Source organism: Schistocerca serialis, chromosome 1 (assembly GCF_023864345.2).
Source record: "Schistocerca serialis cubense isolate TAMUIC-IGC-003099 chromosome 1, iqSchSeri2.2, whole genome shotgun sequence".
Taxonomy (NCBI): domain Eukaryota; kingdom Metazoa; phylum Arthropoda; class Insecta; order Orthoptera; family Acrididae; genus Schistocerca; species Schistocerca serialis.
The window spans coordinates 573,393,242-573,418,315 of NC_064638.1; the positions used below are offsets into that span (position 1 = coordinate 573,393,242).

The 25,074-nt window shown below is 44.0% G+C and overlaps 1 protein-coding gene across 3 annotated transcripts in view; it reads left to right on the forward strand.

Annotated features, from left to right (window-relative positions):
- Positions 1 to 25,074, forward strand: part of LOC126476340 (uncharacterized) — a 676,721-nt gene that overhangs the window by 311,003 nt on the left and 340,644 nt on the right. The window contains exon 2 of one of the 3 annotated variants that reach the window (XM_050103535.1): positions 4,973 to 5,017. The exons of the other annotated variants lie outside the window; for them this stretch is intronic. The gene's annotated coding sequence lies outside the window, so the exon portion shown is untranslated. The remainder of the gene's footprint in view (positions 1 to 4,972; positions 5,018 to 25,074) is intronic. 3 annotated transcript variants of the gene reach the window in all.

A 25,074-nucleotide genomic window follows, 5' to 3' on the forward strand; every position in this document is an offset into this window, starting at 1 on the left:
ATTGCTACACCACGAAGATGACGTGCTACAGACGCGAAATTTAACATTTAATCGACAGGAAGAAGATGCTGTGATATGCAAATGATTAGCTTTTCAGAGCATTCACACAGGGTTGGCGCCGGTGGCGACACCTACAACGTGCTGACATGACGAAAGTTTCCAACCAATTTCTCATACACAAACAGCAGTTGCCCGGCGTTGCCGGGTGAAACGTTGTGCCCGCATCTCGTGGTCGTGCGGTAGCGTTCTCGCTTCCCACGCCCGGGTTCCCGGGTTCGATTCCCGGCGGGGTCAGGGATTTTCTCTGCCTCGTGATGGCTGGATGTTGTGTGATGTCCTTAGGTTAGTTAGGTTTAAGTAGTTCTAAGTTCTAGGGGACTGATGACCATAGATGTAAAGTCCCATAGTGCTCAGAGCCATTTGAACCATTTGAAACGTTGTGATGCCTCGTGTAAGGAGGAGAAATGCGTACCATCACGTTTCCGACTTTGATAAAGGTCGGATTGTAGCCTATCGCGACTGCGGTTTGTCGTATCGCGACATTGCTGCTCGCGTTCGTCGAGATCCAATGACTGTCAGCAGAATATGGAATCGGTGGGTTCAGGAGGGTAATACGGAACGCCGTGCTGGATCCCAACGGCCTCGTATCACTAGCAGTCGAGATGACAGGCATCTTACCCGCATGGCTGTAACGGATCGTGCAGCCACGTCTCGATCCCTGAGTAAACAGACGGGGACGTTTGCAAGACAACAACAATCTGCACGAACAGTTCGACGACGTTTGCAGCAGGATGGACTATCAGCTCGGAGACCATGGCTGCGGTTACCCTTGAGGTTGCATCACAGACAGGAGCGCCTGTGATGGTGTACTCAACGACGAACCTGGGTGCACGAATGGAAAAATGTAATTTTTTCGGATGAATCCAGGTTCTGTTTACAGCATCATGATGGCCGCATCCGTGTTTGGCGACATGGCGGTGAACGCACAATGGAAGCGTGTATTCGTCATCGCCATACTGGCGTATCACCCGGCGTGATGGTACGGGGTGCATTTGGTTACATATCTTGGTCACCTCTTGTTCGCATTGACGGCACTTTGAACAGTGGACGTTACATTTGAGAAGTGTTACGACCCGTGGCTCTACCCTTCATTCGATCCCTGCGAAACCCTACATTTCAGCAGGATAATGCACGACCACATGTTGCAGGTCCTTTACGGGCCTTTCTGGATACAGAAAATGTTCGTCTGCTGCCCTGGCCAGCATATTCTCCAGATCTCTCAGCAATTGAAAACGTCTGGTCAATGGTGGCCGAGCAACTGGCTCGTCACAATACGCCAGTCACTACTCTTGATGAACTGTGGTATCGTGTTGAAGCTGCATGGGCAGCTGTACCTGTACACACCATCCACGCTCTGTTTGACTCAATGCCCAAGCGTATCATGGCCGTTATTACGGCCAGAGATGGTTGTTCTGGGTACTGATTTCTCAGGACCTATGCACCCAAACTGCGTGAAAATATAATCACATGTCAGTTCTAGTATAATATATTTGTCCAATGAATACCCGTTTATCATCTGAATTTCTTCTTGGTGTAGCAATTTTAATGACCAGCAGTGTAAGAAAATCGACAGAAAATAAGTTACCCTCAGGAGAAATGACGCAAGAATCGTTCAAATGGCTCTGAGCACTATGGGACTTAACTTCTGTGGTCAGCAGTCCCCTAGAACGTAGAACTACTTAAACCTAAGGACATCACACACATCCATGCCCGAGGCAGGATTGGAACCTGCGACCGTAGCAGTCGCGCGGTTCCGGACTGAGCGCCTTAACCGCGAGACCACCGCGGCCGGCTGCAAGAATCGTCTAAAACCACTTGTAGCCTTGATAGCGCCCTTAATTAGGCGAGGAAGAGAGTCGAGGAGTTTATTCAGATGTGCTGTATCCAGCTGAAGCCACTCATTTACGCTTAGATCTCGTAGAGTTGCCATATTTTGGGGATGTTAATGGCTGCTTTTCACCCACTGTTCCAAGTAGTTACACACCTTTTCAATGGGATTAAGATCTGATGATGTAGCACGCCAGTCGAGATGTGGTAGGGTACCTGAGTTTTCGTCAAACCAGTGACGCCTGTGAACAACGCTGCTGTTCTCTTGGAAAACACTAGTATCCGCAGTATACTCACCAGAAAGGTGTAGAAGGAACGATTTTTCACTGAGAATTTTGACACAAACAATTTGATTCATGTTCACGGTGACCTCAATGAGTAGTGAGTGAGTCCAAGTCATGGTACGAAAAACACCCCTAAAACATGAGACAACCTCCTCCGGCCTGACCTACACCCTTCACACCCTCGTTGGGCTGCTGGTGCGCTCGACGCCTCGCATCATTTGAAAACAGGTGAAATCGCCACTCGTCCGACAAGACTACATGCTTCCATCCATCTACTGTCCAGCTTCTGTGTTGTTTGGCCAATGAAATGTGCAGTACTTGTGCAACTACGAGCAAAATCCAATTTCGGGGTACTGTTCTCTATCCAAATGTTTAGCACTTGCATTTTCCTTCGCAATGTTTACTCGGAATATTATTTACCAGAACACTACATTCACTGGTAGCAGGAATTCCTTGAGTTTGAAACCGATTTTCATTGAGCATTGACTTGGCGTCACACTCGTCTCTGGCCATTCTCGTGCAGTATCTCTTCACTACCTCTGTTGTCACGTCGTGTTACGTGGGTGGAAGTGGTCCACCACACCTTGTAGATACGGTGGACAGTCTACGTTAATGTTCCAGCGAATCAAGCAACTTCATTCACGGTGTGATCATGCACATGTCCAAACACTAAGGTTCCTTTCTGTTATTCTGTCATGTCTTCAAGTTGAATCATCCCACTGTAATGATTCGACTGGCACATACACAGCACTTTCGTCAGTGGTAGAAGATCACATGACAGCCTGGCACCTTTTCACACCGCCTAAAGTTCTCCAAAGCGATCAGTCGTTCTTTTAATGGGGTGACTAATACTTTGTCTGGTCTGCTTACAATGAATGGTACGTTAATGCTGCAACCTCACGGCTTGCACACCGCCATGTTGGCACATTCAAGGGATTCCACATAGGATCGATATATCTTTGGCAGTTTCGGCTGACATCGGTCGCTCACTTCGAGCCCGCCACACATGAGCGATTTACGAAGCGGTTTCAACTCGCATTTTGAACGCTGATGCGTCGTGAAGGTTTGCTCTCGTAAATTAACTACGATGTTTAAGGGTGGCGGCAAGAATACTCGTAATGAAAAGAAATGTGTACGGAAATTTATCAAACTTGCTTTTGACGCTTAGACTGGTAAATTTGGCTATTCACTAAAGAAGTGCTCAGACCGAAATTAGAAGCTATTTAGCGAACGTAGTTGTTGAAGCTGACTGCAATTTTGTGGCATGCGTGATCAGTCCATTATTTACCTTTGAAGAAATTTCCTCATCTTTCTGAATCCTTTTTCTCACCTCACGTTCAATAATATTGCAAATAGTTTTTATCTTGTTACTGGAGGAGCTTGTTTTTTTTCACCCAGAAAATACACAAATTTTGATAAACTGATTTTGCTTGGATTTTCACATTATAACTTTTAATTTTCGTTTTCTCTTCCTGCTTAGTTTTCATGATATCCTGGATCTATTTGTGACCCAGGGTTTACGAGCACGTAATCTACTTATATAGATTAATTTTTTAGGACAACGCTTTTCAAAGTATCCAATGAATATATTAAAGAATACGTTATACATTTCTCACTAAAGACAGAAGGGAGGTGTAGATATCCCGAAAAAAAGGTTGTCGTATGTAATGCGCATACGCTGATGTGAATATGGCATTGTCATCATTGGGTAAATACGTGCCCATTACTTGTAAATTTCCACAAGTTTCATTTAAATAACACGTAAATTATTATACACTTGTTGAAATATAATTTTTTTCTTTTTGATTTTGAACACTCCAAGTACTACTGAATCGACTACTACCTAAATTTTTGCTAGGAAGCTATTTTTGGTGGAACCAGATAATAAACCGCTTCAGTTGTAAATAGTTTTATTGGTTCAGCCTCGTCCTGTTTCGGGCGATTATAGCTCTAACCCCATTCTCAGGTGTGCAAGACTGCAAAAAGGAAATGAAGCAACAATAATAAGAAATTGTATACTACTTAATAACCATTGAAACTATCTACAACTGAAGCGGTTTATTATCTAGTTCTACCATGAAGCTCAGCTGCGGATGTCGTTTTAACCAAATCTTATTTTTGGTAGATTGGATAGTAATAACTGATGAAAACCTGTCGGATTTCCACCCATCTTTTCATCAGTAGTTTAAGCTGAGAAAGTCTACATTGTCATAGGGTAGAAACAACAAGTTTTCTTGACACACCCTAACTCAGAATGAGATTTTCACTCTGCAGCGGAGTGTGCGCTGATATGAAACATCCTGGCAGATTAAAACTGTGTGCCGGACCGAGACTCGAACTTTGCCTTTCACGAGTCTCGGTCTGACACACAGTTTTAATCTGCCAGGAAGTTTCATATCAGCGCACACGCGGCTGCAGAGTGAAAATCTCATTCTGGAAACATCCCCCAGGCTGTAGTTAAGCCATGTCTCCGCAATATCCTTTCTTTCAGGAGTGCTAGTTCTGCAAGGTTCGCAGGAGAGCTTCTGTAAAGTTTGGAAGGTAAGAGACGAGATACTGGCAGAAGTAAAGCTGTGAGGACGAGGCGTGAGTCGTGCTTGGGTAGCTCACATGGTAGAGCACTTGCCCGCGAAAGGCAAAATGTTACACGCTAACTCTCTTTTCATGCCACCGGACCGTAACAGCGTTTCCATCGCTATATCTTTAAACTGACCTGTGAAACAATGGTAGGCGTAGCACATTATAATCGCCTAAAATGCCAATAATGGTCAATTTTTTAATAAATACTTTTTTTATTTCAGGTACGTACTGAGAACTTGGGACGAGGACGAGTTTAGCTTCTACGAGTGAGTAAACTTTTCAGTAGAAGATAAAGTGTATCTGATTTTTGTTTTCGATGTTACAAATTTTAATTCTTCTTCGTGATATTACAACTGATCTGAAACGCTGCAAGATCTCCTATCAGGAATATTTGCCTTTCTTGTCTTTTGTTGTTTACCTTTATACTAAAATCAATCACAAGGTGTCGATGTAAAAGCGCCATATAATTTTTTTGTTGTTTTCGATGTAACCATGATTAACATCAGTCGTTTAACAGCCGAGAGACATTAGACAGCATGCGAGTAGTTGGTTTCTGTGATTAAGCTTTATGTTTAAAGTTTGTTATAAGTCGCCAAGTGCTCTTGTTATGAAAAACAGTAGGAGTGTAGTCTGTTTAATTTGCGCGCCTTGAGTTCTTCTGTCTCAAGACATACTCAGTTTCTAACGTTAATATTTACCGTATTGTGTTAAGCCTCCGACGTAAGATTATAGATGTGAGGAAGATATAATGGCAGCATTTTAAATTTTCGAATTCACTCAGTAAATATGACGATCTAATTTTTGTTGCACTTGGTATCCATTACATAGGCAACCAGCAAATGGGACTGGTTATCGGATGAATGTTTGAGCCTTTAGTAGTACAGATAAATAAATGTTGTGTGACCAAGGCCTCCCGTCGGGTAGACCGTTCGCCGGGTGCAAGTCTTTCGATTTGACGCCACTTCGGCGGCTTACGCGGCGATGGGGATGAAATGATGACGATTAGGAGAACACAACACCCGCTCTCTGAGAGGACAAAATCTCCGACCCAGCCGGGAATCGGACCCGGGCCCTTAGGGCGGACAGTAGTAGAGATGGCCCTATTGTTTGTATAACAGTGGGATCAGCGGTTAAAGATTTACTTTATGCTGCACTGTATGGAAAAAAAGACTATCATCTAAATACCACTGCTATTCATGTGGCTTGAAATATTGCCCAAGTGGTCCTGATGGAAGGTTGTACTCGATTATGTGTAAGTCGCTGGGTTTTTATTCATAACAGCGTGATTCCAGTACGTGTCTCACCACCTTGATTTCGAGTTTTCTTTATTTCGCTGTAACTTGCACCAGAAGATCGCTCAGGCAGCACCTCCAAGCAGACCACCGCACTTTCCTATCCCCTGTCCTGACCCACTAAGAAACTACTCCGTCCCTAATGAGAACGATATTGACGGGGCGCTCTGCTTCTACATACACACTCTGCAAGCTGCCGTATAGTGCGTTAGGGGAGTACTTCGCACCAATATTGGCGATTCCATTCGCGAATTGAGCAGAGCCAAGGTGTCTGTCTCTATCTGACTGTGTGTGTCCTCATCCCTCTCATCTGATTCTTATGATGCCTGCGAGTTCTACGATGGAGGCCACAAAACTGTCAATCTTCCTCAAATACTACTTCTCTAAATTTATCGGACAGGCTACCTTTCTTCCGCAGATTACCATTTAAGTTCCCTGAGGGTCTCTCTTATACTGTCATATTGGTTTTAACAACCTGTCGATAGTCTATCACGGCGTCTGTGTGTCTGTTCGATGTCTACTGTAATGTTTCACGAAGTCTCCAAATGATGGGACATCATACTGTGTGCTGTTTCCTATGCAGATGCGTGACGCGTTCCCAAAGCCCTTCCAACAAATATAACTCTTCAATTCGCCTCCTCGCTTATAGTTTCTGAATGTCCAACCCATTTATACGGCTTGTTAGTATTAACCCTAAATATTTAAACGACATGACGAGCTCCAAGTTTTCACCACTAAGCTCTGTTTTTCCTTTGTCAGTTTCGTCCGGCGATTCCTGGTATCCACGCCAGTGATATGCACGTGTTTTCATACACAGTAATAAATGCGATATCTTTTCTTCCTCCTACTTACTTATTTTTTGCCAAACATTTATGCCTGCATTTCAGAGAAGGCCGATCGGAGCCATGTTTCCTTCAGCACAGGACGGCTGGGGGTCGAACTAGTTGCCTGCGCATTCAAAGTAAAAGTCCTCACGTTCATAAACTTTCGCTGCTGCGCCTAGCTAGGTTCACTTCACTTTCAAACAAACGCTCCTTTCACCATCCAGGTTCACTGTGGAACACCCTTTCTCCCATGGTGTGATTCGTTCTGAACAAAACAGCACGAACGGCAGTGGAGTACGTAGGTGGTCAGAGAGAGAGAGAGAGAGAGAGAGAGAGAGAGAGAGAGGAGGAGTAGGAGGAAAGAGAATGGCCCAACTCAGCGGTCTTTCTTCATCTTCAGACGTTTAGACAAAATACGGTGTGTTCTTATCAAAATCTACAGCCTACCTTCTTCAGTATACATATTCTTGTTGTGCTCTTCTGTGCGAAGACAGGTTTGATGCACCTTTCCATATCTGGCTATCTTGTGAAGTATTTTCTTTTCTGCTTAACTTCAGCAATCTTGAACATGCTTACCGCATGTAGCCAGGCTTCGGTCTCCTTTTACAGTTTCTATACATCTGCTGCCCCCCCCCCCCCCCCTGCCGTCACTACCCCCCCCCCCCTCCCTATTATAAAACTGGCGACTCCTTAGTCCCTTAGGATGAGTCCTATCAACATTTCCCTTCTTTTACTCTAGTTGCTTCGTAAAACTCCTCTCTTCTCTAGGCGATGCAATACACATCTTCATTATGGGCTGTACACTACCTCTTTATTAGTTATCCGACCTATCCATTCAATCTTCAGTATTCCTCTCTAACCCCACATTTCGAAAGTTTCTCTTCTCTTATTGTCTGCAGAGGTTATCATCCGGATCACTCTTCCTTATACCGCTCTACGCCGAGCAAATATTTTCACAAAAAAGACTTCCTAAAACTTAAATTTATATTAAATGTTCACAAATTTCAGTTTTTTAAAAATGCTTTTCGTACTATACCAGTTTGTGTTTTATAGCCTGTCTATTGCGGCTATCGTCACTTATTTTGCTGCTCAAATAACAAAACTCACCTAGTTCTTTTAGTGACCCATTTTCTAATCTAATTCCTTCCGCATCGCCTGATTTAATTCAAATACATTCTATTACCCTGATTTCATTATAGTTGGCGTTAATTTTATTGCCTCTTTTCAAGAACTATCCATTCCATTCGACTGCTCTTCCCAGTGCATCTCTTGAGAGAATTACACTGTCATTGACAAATCTGAAGGATTTTATTTCTTCTCCTTAATTTTTAATTCCTTTTATAGACGTTCCCCTGGTTTTAATTATTCGACGTACAGACTGAGTAACATGGGGACAGAGCTCAACCCAATCTGACTTCCGTCTCAGTATCTGCGTGTCATATGCTTTGATTCTTAAAACTGCAGTCTGGTTTTTCTACAAGTTGTTCGTGTTGTCAGCCAACAAAGGCCAGATCAGTCATCCAGACTGAAGACCCTTCAGAAACTAAAAATATAATCGCTACCACGCCTTTAAAAACAATCGCTACCACGCCTTTTCGGAAATGAGTGTAGCCTTTCCACCGATACCCTACATTGTGGATCACCTATGGTACGGCTGTCTGTATCGTTGAAGCACACATGCCACCCTACCATGTTCCCTGGTTCATGGTAGACATAAAAAGTGAAAAATTATGAGTAAAGAATAAACGCGATCAGGTTGTATTGAGCGAGGAATGTTATGAGAATGAAAGTATCGCTATGTTAAGGTAGAAAATGTTATTTCAAATGATTAATAACAAAATATCTCACTGAGGAAATTTGCGTAGGCCTACCTTTAATTTTTAATTTTTTAAGGAGTACTGACTAGAAAATTCTAAGTACAAATACTTATTTAGCGTCTTTTGTAACTTCTAATTATCACTGTGCGCAACGTTGGTATAGTTCGTTATACAAGGGTGTGGCGATAGTACAGTAACAAGGATGATTCGAATTCTGATTATCCTTAAAAATGAAATCTTCCACACCTTTGTTTCTCAAAACAGTGGATGCGGGCAGAAAACATCACTAAATCTGCAAACTGTGGTGGTGAGTAGCATAAAAGAGATGCATTATTGATGGTACTGCCTAAAATACTTGTGCAGACACGAAAACACTGGAAGAAAGCTAGAAAGAACTAGAGGACCGATGCAGACTAGGCATAAGAGTAATTACTTTAAAAACAAAACTGTACTTTGCCCCAAATACAACGTATGTAATTTCAGCATTATTTGTTTCTTAATTCTTATCGGCTGAAAAAAGATGACAGAAAGAAAAGTGGTGCTTAATAAAATGGAGGCTGCGGAAGAACACTATAGGAGAGAAATCTTTGAGTGAAACCTATTCCATAGGTAGGGAATGCAACGTACGTTGCTAAGTCACTAGCGAACTGTGATGATACACAGTGTAAACTCATGAGGGAGCATCGATTCCTGTGCATTTACAGTCTTGTCAAGATGTGTTTCTGTTTTTCTTCAACTTCTAGGTTCGGTCAGCAAAGTTATGTTTACGCATATGTAAAAGCAAAAGTTGTGCACTTCACAGCACGAATAAACGTAGTATTTTGTGACTATAATATCAACGAGTCACAGCTGGAATCGATCAACTCTTACAAGTACCTGGATGTGAAACTTAATATGGACGTGAAATTGAATGATCACGAAAGCTCATTCGTGGGTAAAGCAGGAGGCATACTTCTGCTTATTGGTAGAGGACTGCGTAAATGCAAACAATCTGCAAAGAAAATTGCTTACAAATCACTGTTGCGATCCATACTAGAATATTGCTCAAACGTGTAGGATCCATACCAGGTAGGACTAACAGGAAATATTGAACGTATACAGAGAAGGGCAGCACGAACGATCACAGGTCTTGACGATGTGATTGTTCTACGAACCATAAAAGTCATTTATATATAAAACTCTCCATTTGTGTGGAACGTATGTTTGAAGAATTGCAAATCCAAACATTAGAGATGCGCAAATGACTAAAGAAGTAAAACCGAACAAGACATTTACGACTAGCAGATTCATAAGATCCACAAATGGGGTATTATTTGGCAATAGCTAAACATTTGCTTCAGACAACATACAATGGTGTAGGGAACAACATTATGACGACTGAACACCGCGAGACTGAATACCGCGTGGTAGGGTTGCGAGCACGTCAAGTAGTAAGCAAAGTATATAATTGGAGCTGAGACGAATTAGGACTTATTATAGCTAATTTTCGCGAATTGCGTGACATGTGGGTAGACGTCTGATGCACATACCTCCAGAAACCTACCAAGTGCTTGTCGAATCCGTACCATGCAGAATCGCAGCTGTATTGCGGTCCAAAGGTGGACCAACACACTTTTAACAGGCGTTTATTATTTTTTTTGCTCCATCTGTGTATGTGCGCGTGTGTGTGTGTGTGTGTGTGTGTGTGTGTGTGTGTGTGTGTGTGTGTGTGTGTGTGTGTTTTGGTACATGAAGTACATGCAGAGTTAACTTTCCCAAAATGGAAATTGCCATATTGTCGTGCGGTCTTCACTTATTCGTCATCGAATTACAAACATAGGGTTTCAGTGAAATGATAAAAACGCAGTAGAATGAAACAGTATGTATTCTTGACAGGGACAGCATGTGGATAATCACATCGTAGTGTAATCTCAAAAGGTGCTACTTGCGGAGTGCTCAGAGTGATTTTGCTACATAAACTACGGGAGTCGAGAGGACAAGGAGCAGAAAAAGGTCATTTGGAGATGCGACCGGAAATGCGTTCCAAGAGATGTACAGTCATTTGCATGTGGAGATATAAGGTCTCTGTCAGTGAGTTGGGTATCAGCCCAGGCAAGTAAGCCGGAAGACGCGTGGAACATTCTCCACTACAACTGCTATTATCAGTATGACTTAATAACGCGTGCAAGCCTTATTACCTACGGACTTGCCTCCTCGATGACGCTTTTGCCGCTGCTTCGTAACACAGGCCACCACCATGCTGGGATTTCTCTCATCCATCCTCTTCACAGGTGAGGCTGCCTTAAAGAGTGGCGGAGGTGGGGGGTTGGACGGTGTCGTCAACCTACACATCATCATCCTGTCGGCTGTCAAGAATCCGCACGGTATGGTGGCAGCAAACCATCAGCACCGGATCAGTGTGAATGTGTTGACAGGGCTTTGAGCGACTGCCTCGTTATCCTTCCACAGTGCTCCACAGGCGAGACATGTCTGCACTCCCTGCTGGTGACAATGATTCCCCTGTTGGGGGATGTGCGTTGCGTTTCGTGGTACGAGGGGTAATGTGGCTGCTACGTGGTGGTACTCCAGCTCACCAGCCCTCTTCAGTATGGGTCCAAAAAACCAGTGCGAACGGGACTTCCCTACTTGCTTGCTGTGTTGTCATGTGTACTTTCAATCATTGTAACCTAACCCATCAAAGATCGTTCTTCTCTGCCTTCAAGTCTGTGTACCTACCTTGCAACGCATTTCCGACGATGGGCGAACATCGACATGACCTTTCCCGCTCCTTATCCTCTCACTTTGCAGCTTTCCCCCGTTTAGTAACATCACACTATATTTGAATATGGAGAGGCAGAGGGACTTAATGCATCGAAGATGTCGACATAAAAGAATCTGTTCGCAGTTAATCTCCGTGCTCCCGCTGGGTAACTGGCTGAAAGTAAATTCAAACTGTTAGTTAATTATCCTGGTGATCTCCTTGCGAGGCATATCAACACCTAAGCACGTTAAAATCGGGGAAGCCAAAGCGGTGACAAAGCAGATAACTTCCAGATCGACACTGTGGTAAGAGAGGAGTCGTATTAGGCAGGAACGGGGTTCAGTTGCCGCCTGTAACTTTTACCTGTCGTTACCCTAAACCAAAATTAAAAATGAGAAGGCTGATTTGTCCACTGTTCCCTAATAAGAGTTTGTGCTCCGTCTCTAATAACTTTGTTGTCTCCCGAAAGTTAAATCTTAGTCTTCCCGTTCTTTTAGCAAATGAGACGCGCGCATAGGTTGTAGGCTTCTGCGGATGCCCGTACCACCCACGCGTCTCGCTGAGTCAGGCTGCTTTGTGCGGCGATGAGCGGTCTGTGCAGAGGTTGAGAAGTTGCCTAACGCTCGCCGCGAACGGAGACGGGTCCCGCCGCGGTTCTGCGAGTGAAAGGTCACAGCCGAGCCGCGGCCAGCTGGCGGTCGCCACCCCCACACCACACCACACCACACCACACCCAGCAGCTCGTAAAAGAGCCGCGACTGCCCACAAACTCGTCACTTTATGAAACCCTTGTGCGGCAGCTCTACGAGGTTCTTGACAAGCGCCGCGTAAAAACTTCTCTTCCAAATTTACAGCTGTCATGCAACATTAAATCTTCCTCTGATGTTATCATCATCGTTATCGTAATAATAATAATAATAATAATAATAATCGCGATTAACAGTCCAGTTCATCCTGGAAGGAAACACAACGAAAGGAAACGATGAAAGAGCAGAACAGGTGAAATTAACCGTAAACTGGAGTCGGGAAGGCGATGAGGATCAGGTTTATATTTAGGTTGAGTTCACATTTGCTAAGTTCTACAGAAAAGATCTTGAGGGTATGAACCCTGATTGCCAGTGGCGGCACGTGAGTGTACGTTCTGGGTGTTCACAAATTTTTAGATTCAGGTAACACTCAGAGCGTGAAATTAATAGCATCTGCCGTGTAACAGTTACGCTTATCAACAAGTTGATACGACTACAGCCACTGCCAATAATAATAACAACAGTAATAATAATAATAATAATAATAATAATAATAATAATAATAATAATAGTAATAAAAACCTGACATCATACTCACCAATAAAAAGAAGAAATTAACACAACTAATCGAAATATCCATACCCAATACAACAAATATACAAAAGAAAACAGGAGAAAAAATTGAAAAATACAGCCAACTGGCTGAGGAAGTCAAAGACATGTGGCATCAGGATAAAGTTGACATCATACCAATTATACTATCAACTACAGGAGTCATACCACAAAATATCCACCTCTACATCAATGCAATACAGCTACATCCAAACGTATATATACAACTACAGAAATCCGTAATTATTGATACATGTTCAATTACCCGAAAGTTCCTAAATGCAATATAACACATACCGTACAGTTAAAAGGAAGTGACGCTTGATCAAGGTCCGCGTCACTCCATTTTTAACCGGACTTAACGTCTGAGAAAGTGAAGATAATAATAATAATAATAAGATGAAGATGCATAACTTATCCGACAAAAGGAACAATTAATTTGTGGAATTTTGTTGTTTTGTACCTAACCAAGTACAGTTTATGTCAAAAACGAAATAATGTGTAAGCTTTCGCAACTCTCCATTTCGCATTTTTGTGTAAATGGGAGTTTTCGTGCTTGTCCATTATTTCTGACAAATGTACAAGATCACTAACAGGTGTTTTAGTTCATGCATTTGCTTCCGGGCTCAAAATCAGATATTCTTACGCTACATCCATACAACAACTTGTGCTTACTGCACATTTCCTTCTTAAATATTCGGTTATAGTCACGCTTATTTGATTTCGTCACTCTGTCAACCAAAGAATCTCTCCTTGGAGGCCCTAGTTACTTTGCGGCTAACTTTTCCTGTTGATTTACTTTTTTGTTCCTAGAATGAGTTATTCACCCTGTAGCGGAATGTACGCTGATATTAAACTCCCTGGCAGATTAAACTTGTGTGCCGGACTGAGACTCGAACTCGGGACCTTTGCCTTTCGCGGGCAAGTAGTCTACTGACTGAGCTCAACGTAGTTCATGTCTACACTGCACACGAAAGCCGTACCCGCACAGTTAACAACCAACTCCACACTCAAAGTGCCGTTTGTGGAAATGATTAAACTCAAGCTGTTAAGTATACCAATATGGTCACTTGACTAGAATACAGATGAGGCGCTGAGATCTATAATGGCTTTAAGCACACTGTCGTCGATCCTACATTTCAATGAGTATCAGAGAATCCAGTGATACAGCTTTTCATGAATTTTCATATATACATTGTGGGCCTACAGCACAGATAAACCAGACTCACAATAAGATGAACACATTTCCGAAGCATGAATAAATGCTACAATCTCACAAATGTTCTATAACTCACTGAGTAACAGACAAAACAGGTTTACTGTCTGCACAGCTTTAACCCATTCTGACATCCAACCTAATTTTACTACAAAATATGGCGAGTGAGTTAGCGTAACTGCGGAGCGTGCTATCATTTATCAGGATTTACGCCGAGCGAACGGGGATAAAAGTGTGCCGCAGCGTGCTACCAACTCGTGGCACTGACGTAAACTTCTTCTTGAATAGCGAGGGCTAGCTGTGCACATCGTGAACCGTGCACTTGTGCATATATTTGACACATAAGGCAATTACGTCACGCGAGTTGCGCATGCGCAAAAGCTCTTTAAAACGTCACAACTGAACGTGTACTCGCGACACTGATGCCAAGTTTCACAGAGAGCAGAGGAACAGTAACGCGGTAGATCTACCGGGTGATCAAAAAGTCAGTATAAATTTGAAAACTGAATAAATCACGGAATAATGTAGACAGAGAGGTACAAATTGACACACATGCTTGGACTGACATGGACTTTTATTAGAACCAAAAAAATAGAAAAGTTCAAAAAATGTCCGACAGATGGCGCTTCTTCTGATCAGAATAGCAATAATTAGCATAAAAAAGTAAGACAAAGCAAAGTTGATGTTCTTTACAGCTGTAGTCGAGGAATAATGTTGTGAACAGCACTGTAAAGCACGTCCAGGGTTATGGTGAGGCATTGGCGTCGAATGTTGTCTTTCAGCATCCCTAGAGATGTCGGTCGATCACGATACACTTGCGACTTCAGGTAACCCCAAACCCAATAATCGCACGGACTGAGGTCTGGGGATCTGGGAGGCCAAGCATGACGAAAGTGGCGGCTGAGCACACGATCATCACCAAGCAACGCGCACAAGAGATCTTTCACGCGTCTAGCAATATGGGGTGGAGCTGCATCCTGCATAAACATCGCACGTTCCAGCACGTGTTTATCAGCCAGGCTGGGAATGATGCGATTCTGTAACATATCGGTGTACCTCTCACCCGTCACGGTAGCCGTTTTGCTGTCCAGCGCCATCTGTCGGACATTTTGTGAACTTTGTGTGTGTGTTTTTTTTTATTTTAATAAAACCCCATGTGATTCCAAGCATGTGTGCAAATTTTTACCTCTCTATCTACATTATTCCGTGGTTTATTAAGTTTTCAAATTTATACTGACTTTTTGATCACCCTGTAAGTGCCGCGTCTCTCAGATTGCAGCATCTATTTTTTGTTTAACAGCATAAAAAAAAAATTCGCAAGGTGTTAAAAGTTAGGGTGTTCACATGCTCTTGTGCTCTTACATAGCAGCCGCCACTGCTGATTGCACATGTCTTAAACATGTGCAGAGGTCAAGGCTATCATGTGCTGTAAGTCGCTGGAGTCCTCTGTCTATGATACTTCATTCTTATTGGCGACTTTTTGGTCGTCGTACCAATACGAAAGCCTGAACAACCGTTGCACAACTGTTAAGTGCATGGTGTTGATTGTTTTCAGGAATCACCGACCTGTTTTTCTGTTTCACCCTGCCCCAGAATTCTCTTCTGAATTACAAGTGTCTCTACGTCCCGCTATTTCTTCTCTTCTGTCGGCATAAGGAATCCCTGCTTCTGAAAGCTTGCAATTTTCACATCTATCTACTGATTTTTATCTGCAGTTGCAGAGTGAGTCGATTTTATGAAACTAAAAAACAATTTTGCTACGAAGTAAGAACAAAATAATAACCAAAATAAAATCAGTCTTTTCGAAAGTCCACGCTTTTGCACGTGTATGGGATCAAAATCTACCGCTGGCTGCAGCCGGCCGCGGTGGCGGAGCGGTTCTGGACGACAATTGTTCACGACTGGTTTGAAGAAAATTCTGGAGAATTTGGCCAGCCAGATCGCCCAGCACGAATCCCATCGAACATTTATGGGACATAATCGAGAGGTCAGTTCGTGCACAACATCCTGCACAGGCAACACTTTCGCAATTATGGAGCCTATAGAAGCAGCGTGGCCGCGCCGTGTAGCCGCGCGGTCTTGGGCGCTTGCCACGGTTCGCGCGGCTTCCCTCATCGGAGGTTGGAGTCCTCTTTCAGGCATGGGTGTGTGGTTGTCCTTAGCGTAAGTTATATTAAGATATATTAAGTGGTGTGTAAGCTTAGGAACCGATGACCTCAGTGTTTTGGTCCCATAGGAACTTACCACAAATTTCCAAATTCCAAGCAGGATGGCTCAATATTTTTGCAGGAGTCTTCCAACGTGTTGTTGAGTCCATTCCACGCCGAGTTGCTTCACTACGCCTAGCTAAAGGAGGTCATACTCGATATTTGCAGGTATCCCATGACTTTTGTCACTTCAGTATACTTTCTTCCTCTATATGTGAGAAATCTTATTGTAAGTTTCGCCGATCATCAGTTGTCAGACGAGTTTAGAAGTAGTCAGCGAAGAGAGCCCGAGGCAATGGATCAGGCTCGATTCCACGTGCTGCTGTTCCTACATTTTACGCTCACCACAGTGCTGTGTATTTTTTACTACTGTTCATAACAGACACTTGGAGGCCAAGAAGAGACGGTTGGGTACTGTGAGTCTAGACATGCCTGTCAGTTGCCTTTGTTCCATTCTTCTGCTTGTGTCTTCGCTCATTATTTGTAGGCAGCGGCCATCAGTTGGCGACAGTGACAGCGGTCGACCAATACGAGGCATTTTTTCAGTGTTTTTTTTTTGTGTCACGATAGCGGTTAAATGTTCGATGACATCGCTTGGTGTAGGCCGATTCGGCGAGAAACTTCGCGTGTTCACAACCCGTCTTAATGCAGCACGTGAAGTTGGGCAGTTCATTTTTTGCTTCTTTTCATGTCTGATGCTATGGGTATTGAGATTATCACTGTCCGGTTATTCTTTTTTCAAGCATGTCTTCGAAGCCAATATGACAATGCCTTTTTTCTGTCTACTTGAAATAAAGAAATGAAAACGTAACTCCCGTCAGACGCATGTTACGGAGAATTTTCAGGAAGCAGACGTACACAGTTACTGCAGTTTTCATTTTGCGCTGTGCTCTTTCATCTAGGAAATAAACGCACGCGGTCAGTCATAGTTGTCAGTGCATGAGTACTTTTTCCGGAGTGGGAAGGAGCGCCTGGTCCCCGGCACGAATCCGCCCGGCGGACTTGTGTCGAGGTCAGGTGAGCCGGCCAGTCTGTGCATGGTTTTTAGGCGGTTTTCCATCTGCCTTGGCGAATGCTGGCTGGTTCCCCTTATTCCGTCTCGGCTACACTATGTCGGCGATTGCTGCCCAAACAAGTTGGGTGTGGGGCGGCGGAGGAGTGAAGTGGACTGCGGTAGTCGTCGTGGGGTTGTGGACCACTGCGGCTGCGGAGGGGACGGAGCCTCTCCGTCGTTTCTACGTCCCCAGTGTTAACATACAATGCAATACATGAGTACTTCAGAAAATTACACCTGTGTCTATTACTAACACCATTTTCCAACGAGAGTGGCGTAGTGTCAGAAGAGAGTACATGTTCCGGGACTCCTACGCAGTTCTGCTGTACTACGTTTGAGAGATGCATCACAGTGTGCGAGAGAAATGGCGCGGCAACTGGAAATGTACTGCAAAGCTGATATAAGCAGCACAGTACAATGGTTGTTCGCAAAACGTCTACACTGCGCAAAGATTCGCCGTGAAATTCTGGCGGCACATGAACCACATGAAATGTGGTGTCTAGCCGTTGTGAAATTGCGACAACAATTTGATAAAGACAGAACAGACGAGTGTGATATTGATTGGGAAGCCCAGCTCTTCCACGATACAATTACCATCTTTTCGGCGTGCTGAAACAACGTCCGAGGAGCAAACATATTTTCAAACGAGGAGGACAATGTCACGGTGGTTATCGAATAGCACCGTGACCAAGGAGCTGATTTCTACAGTGGAGGAACTGAACGATTAGTAGATTGGTCCGACAGTTGTTAACAGAGACTTGCCCACCACGTTTAAAAGTATTGCCATGTGTTTGCGTCACTTTGAAGTGAAGCATTCAATAAAAGTTAGAGGGACTACCATAGTAAAGTAATACTTACTTTTTGAACCCCCGTCATAGAACCTCGCAGGACCGTAAACATGAAAGGAGATTCATAAATGTAAAGTCACGAAGGAGGTTGGAAGTCTATCGTGCCCCAAAATATCGGCGATGATTCAGAAGATGCAGTACGTTTATGATTTCATTAGATAAAGTTTACAGACTGAACGAAAAACCAAATTACGGCCCTGTGACAGAACCAAAGGTCAGTCTCTTACGGATTTGGTAGAGGTTGTAAGGTAGGGAAGGAAGAGTGGCTACTGTTTGGTGTGTAATGAAAAGGAGCGCCTGTTTGGAGTTAATTGAGAAGTTTTGTCGTGACGCGCGGGGCGACCGCGGCGCGCTCCCAGCCAGCGACCACGAGGAACAGGTCTAACCGGCCGCGGCCGGGCTGATCGACAGCTGATTCCCATCTCTGCTGAGTGGTCGCCACCAGCGCAGCATCCGACGAGGGCGGCCGCCACGTCGCCAAGGTGGAACGAGCGCTAATACGCTCCTCACTGCGCACCACTCTTTCGCAACACTTCGATTTCTCTCGAGCCGCATTTAACGCAACATTTAATTAGTGTTGCGTAGTGTTTCGTGTCGCTCACTATAGCTGCTTGAACCCAAGTACTCCCGTGGAGAGAATCTACTGTGTCCAGTGTGGTGGTTGTGGCGCTGTTTACGGCGCGGGATTAGCCGAGCGGCCTATGGCGCTGCAGTCATGGACTGTGCTGCTGATACCGGCGGAGATTCGAGTCCTCCCTCGGGCATGGGTGTGTGTGTTTGTCCTTAGGATAATTTAGGTTAAGAAGTGTGTAAGCTTAGTCCCATAAGATTTGACATACATTTTTTTTTTTTTTTTTTTTTTTTTTTTTTTTTTTTTTTTTTTTTGTGGCGCTGTTAGTAGTAGTAGTCATACCGGCTAAAATACACAGCCTGATAAAAAAAAGTGAAGGATCAGTGTACAAGGCCGAATGTCCGCGTAATTTCAAATGGTTCAGATGGCTCTGAGACTATGGGACTTAACATCTGAGGTCATCTGTCCCCTAGAACTTAGAACTACTTCAACCTAACTAACCAAAGGACATCACATACATCCATGTCCGAGGCAGGCTTGGAACCTGCGACCGTAGCAGTTGCGCGGTTCTGGACTGAAGCCCCTAGAACTGCTCGGCCACCACGGCCGGCATCTGGAGTAGATCACACACATCCATGCCCGAGGCTGGATTCAAACCTGCGACCATAGCAGTCGAGCGGTTCCGGACTGAAGCACTTAGAATCGCTCGGCCACCGCGGCCGGCTCCACGTAAGTATCTGCACGTATACACCAGCCCAGGGCGTATAAATGGTTAGAATTGCAATGTTCAGTGACAGGCAGGACGGCCACTAGAACGCATTAGTGTTGTTACGAGGCCTGGTAGGGTACATAAGGCTCGCGAATGGTAGTTAGCCACAAACGTGGAAAAATGTAAGTTAACGGCTATGAGTAGGAAGAACGAACCTGTAATGTTCGTGCACATTATTACTAGTGTCCTGCTTCACACACTCAAGTCGTTTAAATATCTGGGCGTAAGACTGCAAAGCGACTTGAGGTGGAATGAGCATGCGAGAACTGTGGTAGGGAAGGCGAATGGTCGTCTTCGGTTTATTGGGAGACTTTTAGGAAAGAGGGGTTCACCTGTATAGGAGACCGCATATAGGACGCTAGTAAGACCCATGCTTGGGAACCAGATGTTTGGGATCTGCACCAGACTGAATTGAAGGAAGACATCGCAGCAATTCAGAGGCGGGCTGCTAGATTTGTTACCGGTAGGTTCGAACAACATGTAGGTGTTACGGAGATACTTCGTGAACTCAAAAAAGAATTCCTGGAGCGAAGGCGACATACTTTTCGATAAACACTTTTGAGAAAATTTAGAGAACCGGCATTTGAAGCTGATTGGCGAACCATTCTAATGCCGCCAAGATACATTCCGCGTAAGCACCACGGAGATACGATACGATAAATTACGACTCTTTCCCTCGGTATTAACGAGATGGCGCAGTGGTTAATACACTGGACTCGCTTTCGGGAGGACGACGGTTCAATCCCGCGTCCGGCCATCCTGATTTAGGTTTTCCGTGATTTCCCTAAATCGCTAGAGGCAAATGCCGGGATGGTTCCTTTGAAAGGGCACGGCCGACTTCCTTCCCTGATCCGATGAGACCGATGACCTCGCTGTTTGCTCTCTTACCCCAAACAACCCAACCCGTCCCTCGGTATTTGCCAGTGGAACAGGAAGGAAATGACAAGTGGTGACACAGGGTAGCCTCCACTACGCACCATACGGTGGCTTGCGGAGTATCTACGTAGATCTAGATGTAGAATAGCGTCAGATATCGAGTGGTCACTGAAGGACACAGAGATGCTGCGTACGTGTGTGAGACAGCGTTATCAGCACCTTACAGCGCTTGAAAGGGGTCTGATTGTGGGTATCCAGTTGCTGGTCGAATTGCGTATCAGCTGGATTTGTGGGGCATTCATGTGTGACAGTGGACAAATGTTGGACTGTAACGGAATGTGAGGGCAGGCATACTCACCGTCAAGGTTCCAATCGTCCACGTCTGACCACTACAGCGAGGATCAGCGTATTTTGCACCATTGTAACACATTCTCGCTTGTTCCTGCCATCCGCGAGCAAATAATGGGCACATTCTGTATTGACCAGAGACTAGTATAAGCTAGGCTGGCATTTAACACCACAAAAAAAGATTTGTTTGGAGTACTGCCGTGACTGGGAAGCATGGGCTCCTGACGAACGGCGTTACAGTGTTCAGCGATTAATCATGGTTCTGCACTTACGTCGGATGACCACCGTCGTCGTACATTGAGGCGACCTTAAGAGAGGTACCATTCTTCCAATGTGATGGAGAGCCGCGGCGACGTTGCTCCTGGCATCATGGTGTACGCAGCCATCGAGTATGACTTCAGGTCATGGCTGGCAGTGCTTTAGGGAACTGTGTTGCCACAATGGTACTTCACAGACACCTTGCATCCTCATGTCTCACCCGCCATGCGACGTTACCGTTGAGCCATTTTGCAACGGGACAGTGCTCGTTCACACACGGAACATGTATCTATTAACGGTCTGCGTGGTGTTCAGGCACTCACGTGGCCAGTAAGATCCCCCAGATCTGCCCACAATAGAACATGTGTGGGACCAGCCCGGACGTCAACGCTGTGACAATGCCATTATCGTGGGTACCAATGACCAGTTACCACAGTTTTGGGCCAACTCGCCTCAGTAGAGTATACAGTGGCTTTATGACTCCATTCCTAAATAAATCAGTGCGAGCATCCAAACCAGAAAGAGTGCAGCGTCATACTGATAAGTGGATTCGTGCAGCCAAGTTATTTGTAAAGCTGTCCGGCTTTTGTAATTACTGAAATAACATCGCATGTCCTCTCAATGAGTGAAGTTTCATTTCGTTTCTTCCTCCCCTCTGGGTGCTTAGCCTTTTCACAAGCGGTGTATTAGTCCCCTTTCCCCTTTCAAAGAGAACATTGAATCGCTGTGGATGGTGTAGAACCGGGGCCAGGCGGCCATGTGACCCTCCACTGCTGACGTAAGCTGTGACAGTGAAGTAGTGTGTACGTGCCAGACGGCTGTATAGAAGCACCACAGTGAGATGGTTCGAAGTGAGGACGTCACAGAATGTCAGAAAGAAGCTATCGTGTGTAGCTGTGTTCATAGCCACAGCCTGAATAAATTTGCTCAGATTGTTGGTGTATCGACGCGGACTATCCAACATATCTGCCAGAAATGGTGTACCACTAGCAGCCAAGTAACGGTACGGACAGTGGCAGAAAAAAGAGCCTAATCGTCAGGGACCGGAAATCAGTGATACGCCTTGTACTTGAATCGGTTTCAAACCGGACAGTAAATTCTGCTGTCGGTGTGTGTAGGTTCATGCTGTTCAGTATCCGAGCTAACATTACAAAGGAGACTCCATGGAATGGACATCTGGAGTAGAGTACTGCGCGAAAGGTTGTTTCTCGCAGCGCTACATAAACTGCATGCCTGCAGTGGGCCAAACAATACAAAAACTGGACAGTGGTTGACGGTACACATCTAATGTGGTGCGCCGAGCCTCTGTTTTGTCAAATGATGTAAGGCGACGAGTGAACCGACGTGTTAATGAGACCCTGAGCTCACACTGCATGCAGGATGTACTTCAGGCCGGAAGTATTTCGACGTGTTTTGCGGGTGTCTTTCTTACCGTGACCTGAGCCTTCTCTTTCACATTACCGTGAACGTGTACCAGGATTTTTGCTTCAACATTTTACTCGCCAACTATTGCTCTTCCTTTTACGTCTTCTTGATGAGTGCGTTGTAGACATTTTGGTTTTCCAAGATAACAACAACCGTGTCTACTGGCCTGCACGACTCCGTTCCTTGCATGACGAACGCTCAGGCGCACAGTCTCTTCCCAGTTGGTGCGCTAAACCACCCGAGCTTAATCCAATAGAAAATATCTGAGACTACCGCAAATTCATTACAGTATCCAATAGGTATTCCATCGGGTCCTAGAAATATGTTCAAATTTACAGATTTTAGGTGTTTCTCAACACCACTGGCTGTAACATCTATATCACTCATCTTTGTGATGTCCCAAGAGTTAAACTGGGGAAATATTCCTGGATTTTCCTTTGTAAATGAATATTTGAAAACGGAGTTGATCATTTGTGCTTTTGCTTTGAGACCCTCAATTTCACTTTCAGCCTCTCCCTTGAGTGTGTGAAAACTTAACTTTGGTACTACTAACAACCTTTACAAATGATAAGAATTTCTTTGGGTTTTGCCATAGATCTTTCGATAATATTCTGATACGGTATTGGTTGAAGGGTTCACGCATTGCACTCCTTACAGCCAAACTTCTTTCACTCAGAAACTGTTTATAGCACTATGCTTCTTTTTTCACCGATTATACAGTAGCCTCTCCTTCTAAAGAAGTTTCTTTACAATATGTGTATAGGTGTGTAGCATGAAGGCTCCTTCCCATCCATGAACTAATCTACTAGGTACATATCCATCAAGTGCATGGTCAACTATTCTTCTAAACCTGAGATACAGTTCTTAATGTTTCGAATCCCTGCTTGAGACACGACACCAATGTCCCTTTATCTAGTTTGTTGAACACATGAATCCTTGTACTTGTTTCGTTTGCACTTTGCACTTCGGTAATCATTGTTGCTAAAATTCACTGACAGTGTTTCCAAGGTGGACAACCACAGTGAGATCACATATACCGGGTGATCAAAAAGTCAGTAGAAATTGTAAACTGAATAAATCACGCAATAATGTAGATAGAGAGGTACAAATTAACACACATGCTTGGAATGACATGCGGTTTTATTAGAACCAAAAAAATACAAAGTTAAAAAATGTCCGACAGATGGCCCTTCATCTGATCGAATAGCAACAATTAGCATAACAAAGTAAGACAAAGCAAAGGTGATGTTCTTTACAGTAAATGCTTAATATTTCCACCATCATTCCTCAACAATAGTTGTAGTCGAGGAATAATGTTGTGAACAGCACTGTAAAGCATGTCTGGAGTTACGGTGAGGCATTGGGGTCGGATGTTGTCTTTCAGCATCCCTAGAGATGTCGGTCGATCACGATACACTTGCAACTTCAGGTAACCCCAAAGCCAATAATCGCACGGACTGAGTTCTGAGGACCTGGGAGGCCAAGCATGACGAAAGTGGCGGCTGAGCACACGATCATCACCAAACGACGCGCGCAAGACATCTTTCACGCGTCTAGCAATACTCTTTTTTTTTTTCTTTGATCTAATAAAACCCCATGTCATTCCAAGCATGTGTGTCAATTTTTACCTCTCTATCTACATTATTCCGCGGTTCATTAAGTTTTCAAATTTGTACTGACTTTTTGATCACCTGGTATATGTTGCCATTACATGTAATATATTTCCATAATGAATGGACTTCCGAACTGTTCGTTCTAGGTAGTTTTCAGAGAAGGCATTCAGTAATGTTTCGCAGGACGTATTGTGAGGATAACTATTTACAAGCTCTAATTTTCCCAGTTGATAGTTGTATGTTAAGTGTGATGACAGTATAAGTGGGTAACTTAACATACTGCCAAATATCTCTAAAGTTTCCTGTTGCATCTGGGGCTGAGTCGGGTGACCAGCACAAGGACCCAGTTAGAAGTTTATTTCCACCCCTGATATTGAGGGTTACCCCGAGTAATCTCCATGCACCTTCAGTTTCTGTGTCTGCTTTTGAGTTTGTCTTCAGTGACAAATAAACCACGTCCGTCACTTTCGTCAAAAATCTTGCCGCTGTCAACTTCGTGTTTTAATCAGCTTTCTGTGTCTACTGTTATGTGAGCTCTACTCGTGGTTCGTTGTTGTAACTGTTTCGGTAGTTGATCACAACAATTTTAAAAGTGTATATGTCCTTTCCGTTAATAGTTCAAACGTACGAGAATGATAGTCACACAAAATGAAGTGCCTTAGTTTATGTTGAATCAACAAGGTTTATTTCTGCTTTAACATACATTGACAATTTTGTTCCTTCTATGAACGCGTTGTTCAGGTTACTACTCTCTTTGCAATCCAACCCAAGGCATCCTCCAAAAAATGCCGCATACTTAAGCTAAATCTCATTGAAATGCGCAAACAGTACACATGAAAGGGAGGAAACGTTACTAGAATTTACACTAAGTCTGTCAAAATGAAGTAAAGTGTTTCGTATCATTCAAGTGTCTCTACAATCAGCAAGGAAAGTGCGAACAATTAATTAACATGCCGAAGAGAATAGCATCTTTATCATGGTGACATAATTTTAATGGGCATTTGCACTCTCTCGCCAAATGTAGTTGTTTGCGTTTACATTGTCGACTCGTGCTCATTTTCAGCTTCAATAATCCCTTGTGCCAAGAGTGCAAAATCTTAGAAACCT